We start from the raw sequence: 10,699 nt of genomic DNA, 5'->3' as shown, positions 1-10,699 counted from the left end.
GTCTTTAAATACTTGCCCCATGCAAGTCCTCAGAAGGCTTTAAATACCTGTAGTGTGCTAGTCCTCAGTTATATAGGAAATATCACATGCTCAAAGAAATGAAAATGCAAACATTGCTATAGCTGGTATGTTAGAGTATGGTGGAATTATGCTCAGTAACGACGTTAAAAGTTGCTAGTGTATACCTAAGTAGGAGTCCTCACAAGCAGGTAAGGAGTCAGAGTCCTCACTAGTACCATAATGCGCGTATGTGTGTATGTGTGTGTGTGACGCCTCGCTTGTAAACACGATATCTCAAGTAGGGAAGCTTGGACCAATCTAAAATTTGGTGTATATACGTACCACATTGAGTAGAAGAACCCTATTGTTTTGTGGGGAGGTCATTTGCGGTCACTTGGGGCCAAATACTTAAAATTTTGTAAACACGACATCTCAAGGAACTAAACTTGTACCAATCTCATATTTCGTGAAGAGGAGGACCACATTGAGGAGCAACAGCCTATGTTTTTTTTGTGGAGATCATAGGTCATTGGGGTCATCGGGGGTAACATTTTGGAAAACCTTGTTTATAAGCTACCGTATCTCTCACCAGCCAACCTATCAGATAACGTGCTCGTTACGCCTCATACGAATATGAGGCTATTGGCAATTGGTAATGAGCTTATGAGCAATAGTAGAATCTAAAACTGAAAATACGAACATATTTGCATTGGCTTTAACGTGCCGCTCGGAAACCTTATTGTGTGTGCAGAAAGGTGTATTTGTAATACAGCGGTTCTGTTGGACGTTTTCGTCTATTTATTTCAGGTTGAATGTAGTTTCGTTGTGACCTTCGTAGGTATTTTACAGATTTTGTATCTTTAATTGTTTGAGACACTACAGTAGGACTACCTGCTTATTTACGATTCTACGTCATGTTTCCCTTTGTTCAACACTTACTTTTGGTGGAAAAAGGTTTTAATTTCGTACTGAAAAAATTATAAATTTTAATGTGCAATTACGTAGCACTTTGCATCTGCCTAACTGCCTAACCTTGTTCATAGAAAGTATTGATGTTGCAGATCTGTACTTTGGAGACTTGACCAACAATCACAGGCCTAGTTGTGTGTGGAATTTGGCGAGTAGAATTTTAGTCACGGTCGCCAAATAGCGATTACTTTCAAAAATAATTGTCGAGGCCTGAAAACCTTCACAACCAGATTTCTCATGGTAGAAATCATGGATACTTTTCATACATGGTACATGGATTTGCCATATTGAGTACAAGAATCCTAAATGCTTGTGAGGTCAAATCTCCTATAGGTCACCAGAGGTCAAACTCTGAAAAAACCTTTTACATGATTTGTAACGATGGAAATCGCGGATACCTCTAATACTTGGTGTGTGGGTTCATATCATTGAGTACAAGACCCCTATTGTTTTGGAGGTGCGTATAGCCACGTAGAGTAGACTGACCTGTGTTATCATGCCATATCGTTATTGTAACAGCTTGTTCTGGTTATACTAACAAGCAGAAGTCTAGTGCATTGAAGTCATCGAAATATCAATGCATTTTGCATTCTGGTTATCTTTGGAAAGGAGGGGTGGGGGTGGGCTCCAAATATGACTTGCGTCCGTTGGGAGGGGTCTAAACGGGGAGAACCCTTTTATTAAAATATAACCTTTAATAAATAGTTTTCAATGCTGTAGCAATATAAATTATTAGTGCAACAATTATTTCCAATATATTACCTACATGTGTACATTGAGTTGTTGTGTCCGCTATAGCCCTAACATTATATATAAGATTAGTGAAATATTCGAACGCGCCTGTTTTAACCAGTCACTGGATAGATACAGAAAACTAACGATTGTAAAGAAAACGTTTTTTCATAAGTAGTAGCAGTATTTATGCGTTAATTATGCTAATTAGATACAAGGAACGTAACCTATATATTTTCTTTCTATGTCCGGAGCAGTATTTTACATAGAACTGGGCAATTCAGGTATAAGGTAGGATGATACTGAGCTACACTTTAACATATTTATTGGATATTATGCACTATCTGTTACCGGTTATTCCAGATAATTTCATTTCATGCTCGATAAACTCAAGTGCCCTGTTGTTGTTGTGTGTTTGTAACGAGTGCCTTTATGTCTAAAAATTTGCTATCTGGCTTCAAAATAATAATATTGATAAAATATGCAGTTCAAAAGTACCGGTATATATAAAGAAAACTTTTGCTGAAAACATTCAAATACGGTACTTGAACCTGTGGAAAGGACTGCACAGATTATTTATTTTGAGAGGGTTTCAGATAATTTGACAGTCTAGTGGTTTCTTGCGTAAAATCGAAGTCACATTTTCCCCTGTCCCTCAGTGGTTGTGCCTCCATATTCCAATAAAACTTTTCTTTTGCGATTCAACGACGATGGCATTAGTGTATTCTTAACAAAGTATGACCAGGAAGTCTTAATAACTCCTCGGTATAAAGGGGGTCGGATATTTTAGACACATGCAGCCCTTCATTGAGAACATAGTTGAATAGGAAGATTCGATTGTGTAATGGTTAAGGTAATTATTATCAACTCCACAAAAAAAGTTATAATTTTGTACAATGTGATTTAGATCAATGACAAAAAACAATGCGTGCAATGTGATAAAATTATTGAATGTTGCTATTGAATAAATACTTAAATAACGTTGGTATATCATATGATAGTAACAATTTGTGTTTGACTTCCACCCGAGATGACAAATTGTTGCGCCGAGTAAAGAATGTTGCTATGTCCTCGACCCTCCTACCCCTCTACCTTCTATTTCTCCTCCGTTTTAGTGCAAGATTGTGCAGGTTTGTCATTCCGAAATTACGTTGAAAAACGTAATTTGTAGCATCTTAAACTATTCTGAGATTAAGAAACAATTTTCAGTTCTAAGATTCATAATTTCTAGATTTTATATTTTACCACTGCACTCTAACAATCTCAGACATTTTAGTTCTCATTTAAAAGTGAGAAGGGTTCACGAAAACGATCTATATTATCAATCAATTTACCGAAAATAACATACGATAAAAATCACGTGGTCCGAGCTGAAAATGGCAAGCGGTTGTTACAAGGATTCGCTCCGTTTACTTAGTTTATCGTGTACAATGTTGTATTTCTACATGTTTGAACAACTTTAAATTAATTGATAATTTAAGCATACAGACAATTTAGCCAATTATGATCATGTGGACAGCTATACTTTTCACAGTATCTACCAACCGCATATAATTTACATACAGTAGAGCAGTTCCAACTATCATCATTATCTACATAACTATATCCATTCTAATTTATTTTTCTTGGAATCGTTGAAACACGAGACTCGTGATTATAATTAATTCTGATCAGAATGATCACCAGATATGGTTAATTACCTTGTTATTTGTTGTCTACTTTGTTGTTTATCTTCATTGATTTAGTAAACAATAGACCTGACTAGGAGGGCATTCCTCTACGTCTTCTACATCTTACGCGATGATTACTCTACTTATCTCCATAGGTTTATTACATACGATCTGCCAGACACTATTCCGGTTGGATCCATTCCATCATCCTTGAAATCAAGAAATGTGAAAGGTATTGTCAAAATGACGTCATAATGGACACACTTAAAATTTCTTACATTTAATTAAAGGCTTTACTATAACTATGTGAATTTACTTTGAGTTGTTGATTGTTGTTAATTCACATACAAGAGAGTAATGAATCAGCAACACATGATTGCCATTTTATATGAAGGAGACACCCAGAACAGAGTCTTGTGATAGTAAACAACAAACTGAATAATAGAAATGTAACAACACTTAATATATTGCTAAGCTTAGTTGATTTAAGAGATAAGTCATGTTCCTTTCATTTCGCTCCTTCGAGGTCACTTCACTATAAGATGTTTTGTGAGCAGCCATCACATCAATTGATGCTTTAAATGTTTTTACAAAAAAAAGTAGTGGTATCACACACTTTGGGCAACTTAAGTACACAGCGACAATGATAAGATAAAACACTCGTTCTGCAGTTTTGTACAGGAACAGAGGGTCGTCAAAGCCGACATCATATATATGGAGGAGGGTGGGGAGGGGGTCTGTGGTCGTTCCCCAGAAAAAGGGCAAGTTTAGACTTCAAATGATACAGTCTGAGTCATAGTTTGACTTATATGACTTGACTTATGTCCAATATCTAAGTCTAAACGCAACATACATTGTGTTTTAACTATATTCTTAGTTAGTTTGAAATGCGTGGTGGTGGGGTGGGGGGTTTGGGGTAACACCACATCGGCGCTTGAAAAGAGTACAATTTACATGTATCGGCGAACATTAACATCCATTCATGATTTGCCTTGAACAAATAAAAGTAGAAATAAAATGTCGGTAATGATATGAGGGAAAGCATTTAAAACTATATGTGAATGTAAACCATATTTTTTATTTTTTTATTAATACACTTACAAAAGTAAGAGTTATAATCCAAAAACGAAGAAAAGAAAACAGAATCGGTCTGTCTGTTACTCCCTTACGTCTACATTTCCTCAGATTCGGATAATATTTGGATAATAAATGAAGCAGCTTCCAGAGGCTTCGCCCCCTGAACCCCCCCCCCACCCCCCTTCAGCGCATAGAGACTTTAGTGTGTATTTGCGCTTTATAAGAACTGTGTATTATTATTATTATTATTATTATTATTATTATTATTATTAACGGGACATATCGATACTATCCGCTGAAAATTGAGTTCTTCTCTTACTGTAGATAGATTTCTGTGTTTCAAAATTTCTTCAAGAGAACGAAAAATATCTTCAAAGGGTGAGGCTTAAGTCCAGCGGATCCCCACCAACGTACTTGGAATACATTATAGATAACTATAATTTATTTATTACATTTGTTTGTGTTTTAGTGCTTTAAACTCGCTACGAAAGAACAAGGGATATCACCAAATGCAAAAACTTCAGGGGGCTTCCCCTCGTGGAGCCAACCAGGGCTTGAAATATATTCCAGAGAAAGCCCCTCGACCCCGCTTGAGCTCTCAGAAACGTTCTATAGTTGAGTTTCTTCCTGACAACCCTACCTAAATATGCAGCTTCCGGGGACTTCGCATCACACCCTTTAATAACATTAATAAACTATCAAAGAAAATATATAATTTACATTTTTGGTCTGTAAATCTGCATACAAAGCGAAAAGTGCATAAAACAGGATTAATGCGAGAACTATTTTGTAGCCATCAATATACATATTGTGTATCGATTCGATAAGCTTTACATCGGTATTATATACTTAATGAGGTAACGATGTATACTTCATTATATTTAACGCGTGTTATCTGTCTTAACTTCATATTTTTGTTTGATTTTTGCCGAGATGCTAAACTGTCAGAAAGAAAAATTAAATAATAGAGTAACCACTAATCTTGCAAGTAGTGGTGAAGAGATGGATTCAGATACAACTCAAGTAGTTTTATTCATCGGTCAACCAGGGACGTAGCTAAGGCCTGATGATTGAGGGGGGGGGGTGTAGTGGCTGAAATTCCAACTGGATGGGTTTTGAAGCCAGAAAATTCCGACTGCTGCCTACCCCCCCCCCCTTCCCCCGCTACTCGTCAACGATACGGCAAGTATCAGTTCAGAACTTGTTCAGAACTTTTCTCGATACATTTGTACCACTGGCCTTCACTTCACAAACTTATTAATCACTCTGGTTGAGCAAGTAAGCAACTGAGTATAAGTTATCTGCTTGAAGGCTACATAGGCTACACAAACTACAAAAGCTATGTTAATGTAACAAAGGGGAAAACTTTTTTTTCTTCAACAAATTATATTCGACGACGATTACCAAAAAACACCGGGGTTTTTCCTAGCGCTTAATGTTATTTTTTTGGGGGGGGGGGGGGGCAGCGGGCTATTTATCACTCACATGAACAATCTGCCTATCGTCTTCGTCAAGGACCAAGATGATAGGCAGATGATAGGAGTTCTTAAAATAAGTATAAAAACATACTGTAAGAACATACAGTTTTCAGTGGTTGCAGTTCTCATCTAGGCCTTTATATCAATTCGATATGCACCTATACGGTGACGATATACGCCAACCCTTACTAACTAGTAATAACCTGATAGTTAACTCTGCTCTAAGATGAATACACAAAGTTCGCAGATAAAACAACTACAACCGTGACTAAAACTAGTAGTGTTTACGTGGCAGCCATATGCATATAAAATAGCTATAAAGGGCGCTAGTATTCAATTTTAGTCAGTCTGACTCTGCCAATGGGAAACGTAGCCGGGAAATATCCTTAGGGCGGGAGGATGCAGTTAAGGAACATACTAAGTATCGCCCACATGTTACATATACCAAATTAATTGAGAGGTTTTTCAACATCATGGATTTTTCGGCCACTGTACAATTGCGATAATCAGTTGTAACTAGTCAAACCTAGCCTAGGGCCCAATGGAGTTTGGAAAAGCCGATACTTTAAAGAATATAATTTATACAACAAAAAAATGAAGGAAATCATCAAAAAGTTAAATTTAGGCCACCCCGAACACAGTTCTTACTGCTCAAACCATAGTTATTTGATATAAACCTCATACCTTTTTATGGTCATTACTTCTGAGGAAGATAATTGTCTACTCCTAAGCTATACATTATTTTGTGGGCCCGATTCCGCGAACAAAAATAACAACTGATCTATTTCTATAAAATATACTCCAGTCTAAATTTTGGCCAAAATAGTCTTACACCTACTGTAACTTTTAAAACTGTATAAGATGTAATTGTCTGAATTATAAAAATATGAATCAATTTTGGCAAAGATTCAAGAGTTTGGTGAGACATACCAAGTAACGTACTGTAACGGTTACAACTAGTACTGACTAGCATTGGGTGTTGTAATTGTATACAATATATATATATTATATATATATATATATATATATATATATATGTAATGGAGGTAAACGACAAAGGCAAATGAATATATATAAATGAAAATCATAATGAGTTGGAAAATCAAGAACAGTGAAAAAACTTTCAGCCTCCACCGGGATTCGAACCACGGGCCTTCCGCTCTGTACGCGGACACCCTAACCACTAGGCTATGGACGCTGATTATTAAATCAGCGTCCATAGCCATTCTGCTCACTGATATGATGTGATATCTGCTGAGTGCTTTAAAATTTTGAATAATTTAAATGAGACTGAAATAAATAACTTTTATATGTTTATTGTGCGATGCCCCACATTCTTTTCATTTCGAAAGACGCACAGTTTCAAGTTCATTACACACTGAAGGCTTCGATTCTCTATCTACGTTCGGTTTATGGAAGATCTTGCGATTTTCATCCCTAGATATCACTAGATATAGCTAGATATCGCTAGATATTGCTAGATATCCCTTGGGGCCTGATCTTGGGAAATTGCACAATCGGAAGAGGTCACACTCCATGTATAGGTTAGTGCACGACCTCTAGTCGTCACTAATACACAACCCGATCACTTGTAAACGATGAAGTGGTGTGTTGCCGGATTTTGTCAAGGTCTTGGTACTATAGGCGAAGGTCATTAAATAAGTTTCGTAACTCATCGGGAAGCGATTAGAGGGGTGGGCGTAGGGTTGTGGGGCGCGCGTTTTCATGCAAATGGGGACAATCTCAAGAAGAGATGCGCCCCCCCCCCCCCCGCCCCGCCAATGATAAGCCCTTGGATCCACTACATTATATTCACAGGAGATGCGACCGATTCTCCAATGGCATGCGTTATTTTAAGATTAATTGTACGCGTTGCGGTACTAGATTTGGGGTAGCAATAAGCGATTAGGTCGGAGTGCATTACATTGTATCTGTTGATGACAGTATTGCATCGAAGGACACAGGTCTAGTGCAGTTCACATATAGATCCTGGTCTAATACCGAAATGCGTCATGTTCCCCGACGACTCGGATAAGTTCGAGACCAGCCACAGTAGGTTTCATAGCACAATTGTACATTTTTTTAAGGCGTCCATACACACACACGCGTTATGATAGACCATATACATTAGTGAGAGAGGAAATATGGAGTTGTCGGTGTAAGGGGTAGGGAGAAGCGCACGCCCCTTCCGAAATCCTCCCTAATAGGGATCAGCGCTGTAATTACGTCACTGTTCCTCTTTGTCTTCCCGGTGTCTTGGCGTTTATCTTCTACTCCCTCCTTTTCTCCTTTCTCTCTTTCTTCTTTTTCTTTTCCCTCCCTTCCATTCCTCCTCCTCTTGTTTCCTGTTTTTTCCCTTTTTCTCCTCTTTTTCTTATACCCGGTGGGGGGAGAGGCAAAGACACCAAGGTTACGTGCCTGATTATAGGATTCATTGTCGTTTAAGTGAGTTATAACTAACCGAATGCATTACTAGGAGAGAGGTATAAATATTTCACGCCGCACTTCTTGCTCATGTGCTATTTACTCGTTGGTTGTTATGGTATCTCTTCTTTTTTTGGAGGGGGGGGGGTGGGTTTGGGGGCTTGGGTGATTTGAATAAGACGCTGCAGTATATGTGCATCTTACTGTTTTGTTATTTACGTCACTAGCCAAACACAGTGTAAAATGTACATAAATGGCAGATTACTATGCCACCTTACATTACATCTCCGAAATATTCGTTTTAAAACGATACTCCTGTTGTTATGAACAACTGAATTTCATGTTTTGATGCATAATAAATAATAATGCAAATGAACATGAAATAAAGAATAAACTTGCATAAAAATACTTGCAACTGTTTCTTTTACTACGATCCAGGGTTCGCATTAGCCGCGGGATTGCGCGATTCTCGCAGTTTGATTTCAAATCCTGCATGTAAAAAGTTGTCAAGACGGGATTTCCCGTAATAAATTTCAGCTCTCAACTTGAATTAAACATACATTACGCCTGTGACCGTGTAGCGATTCATCGCTAAGCAATCGCATTTGAATAAACGATTAGTAAAAGGCCAGGATTATTTTTGTTTTGTTATCCCGTCTTTAATCCATCTTCATATCCCGTAAATATCCTTGCCAGTCTTTCATTCTATTTATAAATGAATGAAAAAATAAGGCAATTTTGAGAATTCTAATATTTACGCATGCACGAACGTATACAGTAGCTCTACCCTATGAGAAGAAAGCAATTGCTATGGACTACCAAAGCGTGCACTTGACAAATTGTGTTTGTGTAAAATCCCGAAAATTCTCCGACCACATGGTAACCTAAAATTACAAAGAGTCAACATGGAAATCTAGCCTAACCATCTGCTTATTTGCTCAAATTGTAAGGCAGTTAGCTCGAACTAAAATATTCAAGGAATACTGTCATTATTACTGCCAACTTTAAACCCATGCTAGCCTACACCACATTAATTCAATGGGAATAATCTTGCCTTAACCATCGGTTTTTTTACACACACACACACAAAAGCGTAGCCTTTTATACAACTTTCAATTCGCTGTTGTTAGCAATTGCGTGGAAGATATGTGCTATGTTTTGTAGAGGTAATATAGTATTCTGCGTACACTGTTACTGTTGCGATGGATTGAAGATTTCAATCTTGATTCGTTTTCACCGGTATAATATTTTCGTTTTCGGTGTTCTGTGATTTTATTTACACAAGAAAAAGAACCATTACGAATGGCTAAAACTAGAAATAGTAAGCAATTAAAACAGCCATCTACATTTACAAGAAAGTTATTTCATTAAAATAATCTTCCGTATTCGTGTCTTGATTGAACTCAAAACATTAAATCATGAAAGCACTGGCATAGCACTTACGCGATCCCTTCCGCCCCCCCCCCTCCCCCCTTAGAAAACGGGTACCCGTTTTGTGTGTTTTCGATTCGGGTACACGAATGTTCGGTCGGGTACCCGGGTATCCGGTTACCCGACTCAGTCCTAGAATGTTCTTACTCATTAAATAAAAATAATGCTCAAGAGAAAGTTTTCATCCTTCGCTCGGATCAAGTAAATTATCATGGATGCAACTATGCTGCAGGCTATGGTAGTCTCTGATGAAAAAATAATTATCGTGGTTATTCAAACTAGATACGTGTTTCTTGAGTTTATGGAAATGAGCATTAGTCATATCGTCAACAGTATTGTTACGGAATCATAACCGTAAAATTAGGGACTAGCAGTTAGTTATAGCAGGTTGGTAGATCTGAACCGATAAGACAACCGAGTATTTAATAGAGTGCGCACTGCAGCTATGATAGCTTTGTAAGATCGGCTGCAATAGTCTAGGCTCGCATTCAAATTCCGGAATCAGAAAATAAAAACAAACAGAAACAAAGAGATATTACAATAGTCTGTTCTATTTCAATTCAACAAGTATTGTAATTGTTATACAATTGCTGCTGATATTTCTGTTTAGTTCTTTTGCAGTTTTGTCACGGCCTTATTGATGTTCTGAAAGACAAACTGCAATAGAAATCATGATTTATATTGATATGATATCTTCATTCATATTTGTTTACATGCAAGTGTATGTTTTTTGTATCCATCAATACTTCTGTCGATATTAGACTTTAACGTAGGCTTCTTGAATCTTCTTAGAAGTTTGGACAGTGTTATTGTTCAATGTTATAATTATGTCATTATAACACAATGCTAGATTACACATACTTTCCTCCTACGTAAAGTACAAGTAGAGAGGTTGATGTATTTGGTATGAATACAGTT

General features: G+C 37.3%; 2 protein-coding genes across 5 annotated transcripts in view; one reads left to right on the top strand and one right to left on the bottom strand.

Moving 5' to 3' along the window:
• LOC139969993 (uncharacterized) overlaps nt 1-10,699 on the bottom strand; it is a 345,154-nt gene that overhangs the window by 52,093 nt on the left and 282,362 nt on the right. The window lies entirely within an intron of this gene.
• The window catches only part of LOC139969982 (uncharacterized), a 314,878-nt gene that overhangs the window by 124,186 nt on the left and 179,993 nt on the right, over nt 1-10,699 (top strand). The gene's annotated exons all lie outside the window — the stretch shown is intronic.

The sequence above is a fragment of the Apostichopus japonicus genome, chromosome 7 (genome assembly GCF_037975245.1).
Source record: "Apostichopus japonicus isolate 1M-3 chromosome 7, ASM3797524v1, whole genome shotgun sequence".
Classification (NCBI taxonomy): Eukaryota; Metazoa; Echinodermata; class Holothuroidea; order Aspidochirotida; family Stichopodidae; genus Apostichopus; species Apostichopus japonicus.
The sequence above is the reverse complement of the archived record's forward strand: the minus strand, read 5'-3'. Positions and strand labels throughout refer to the sequence as shown.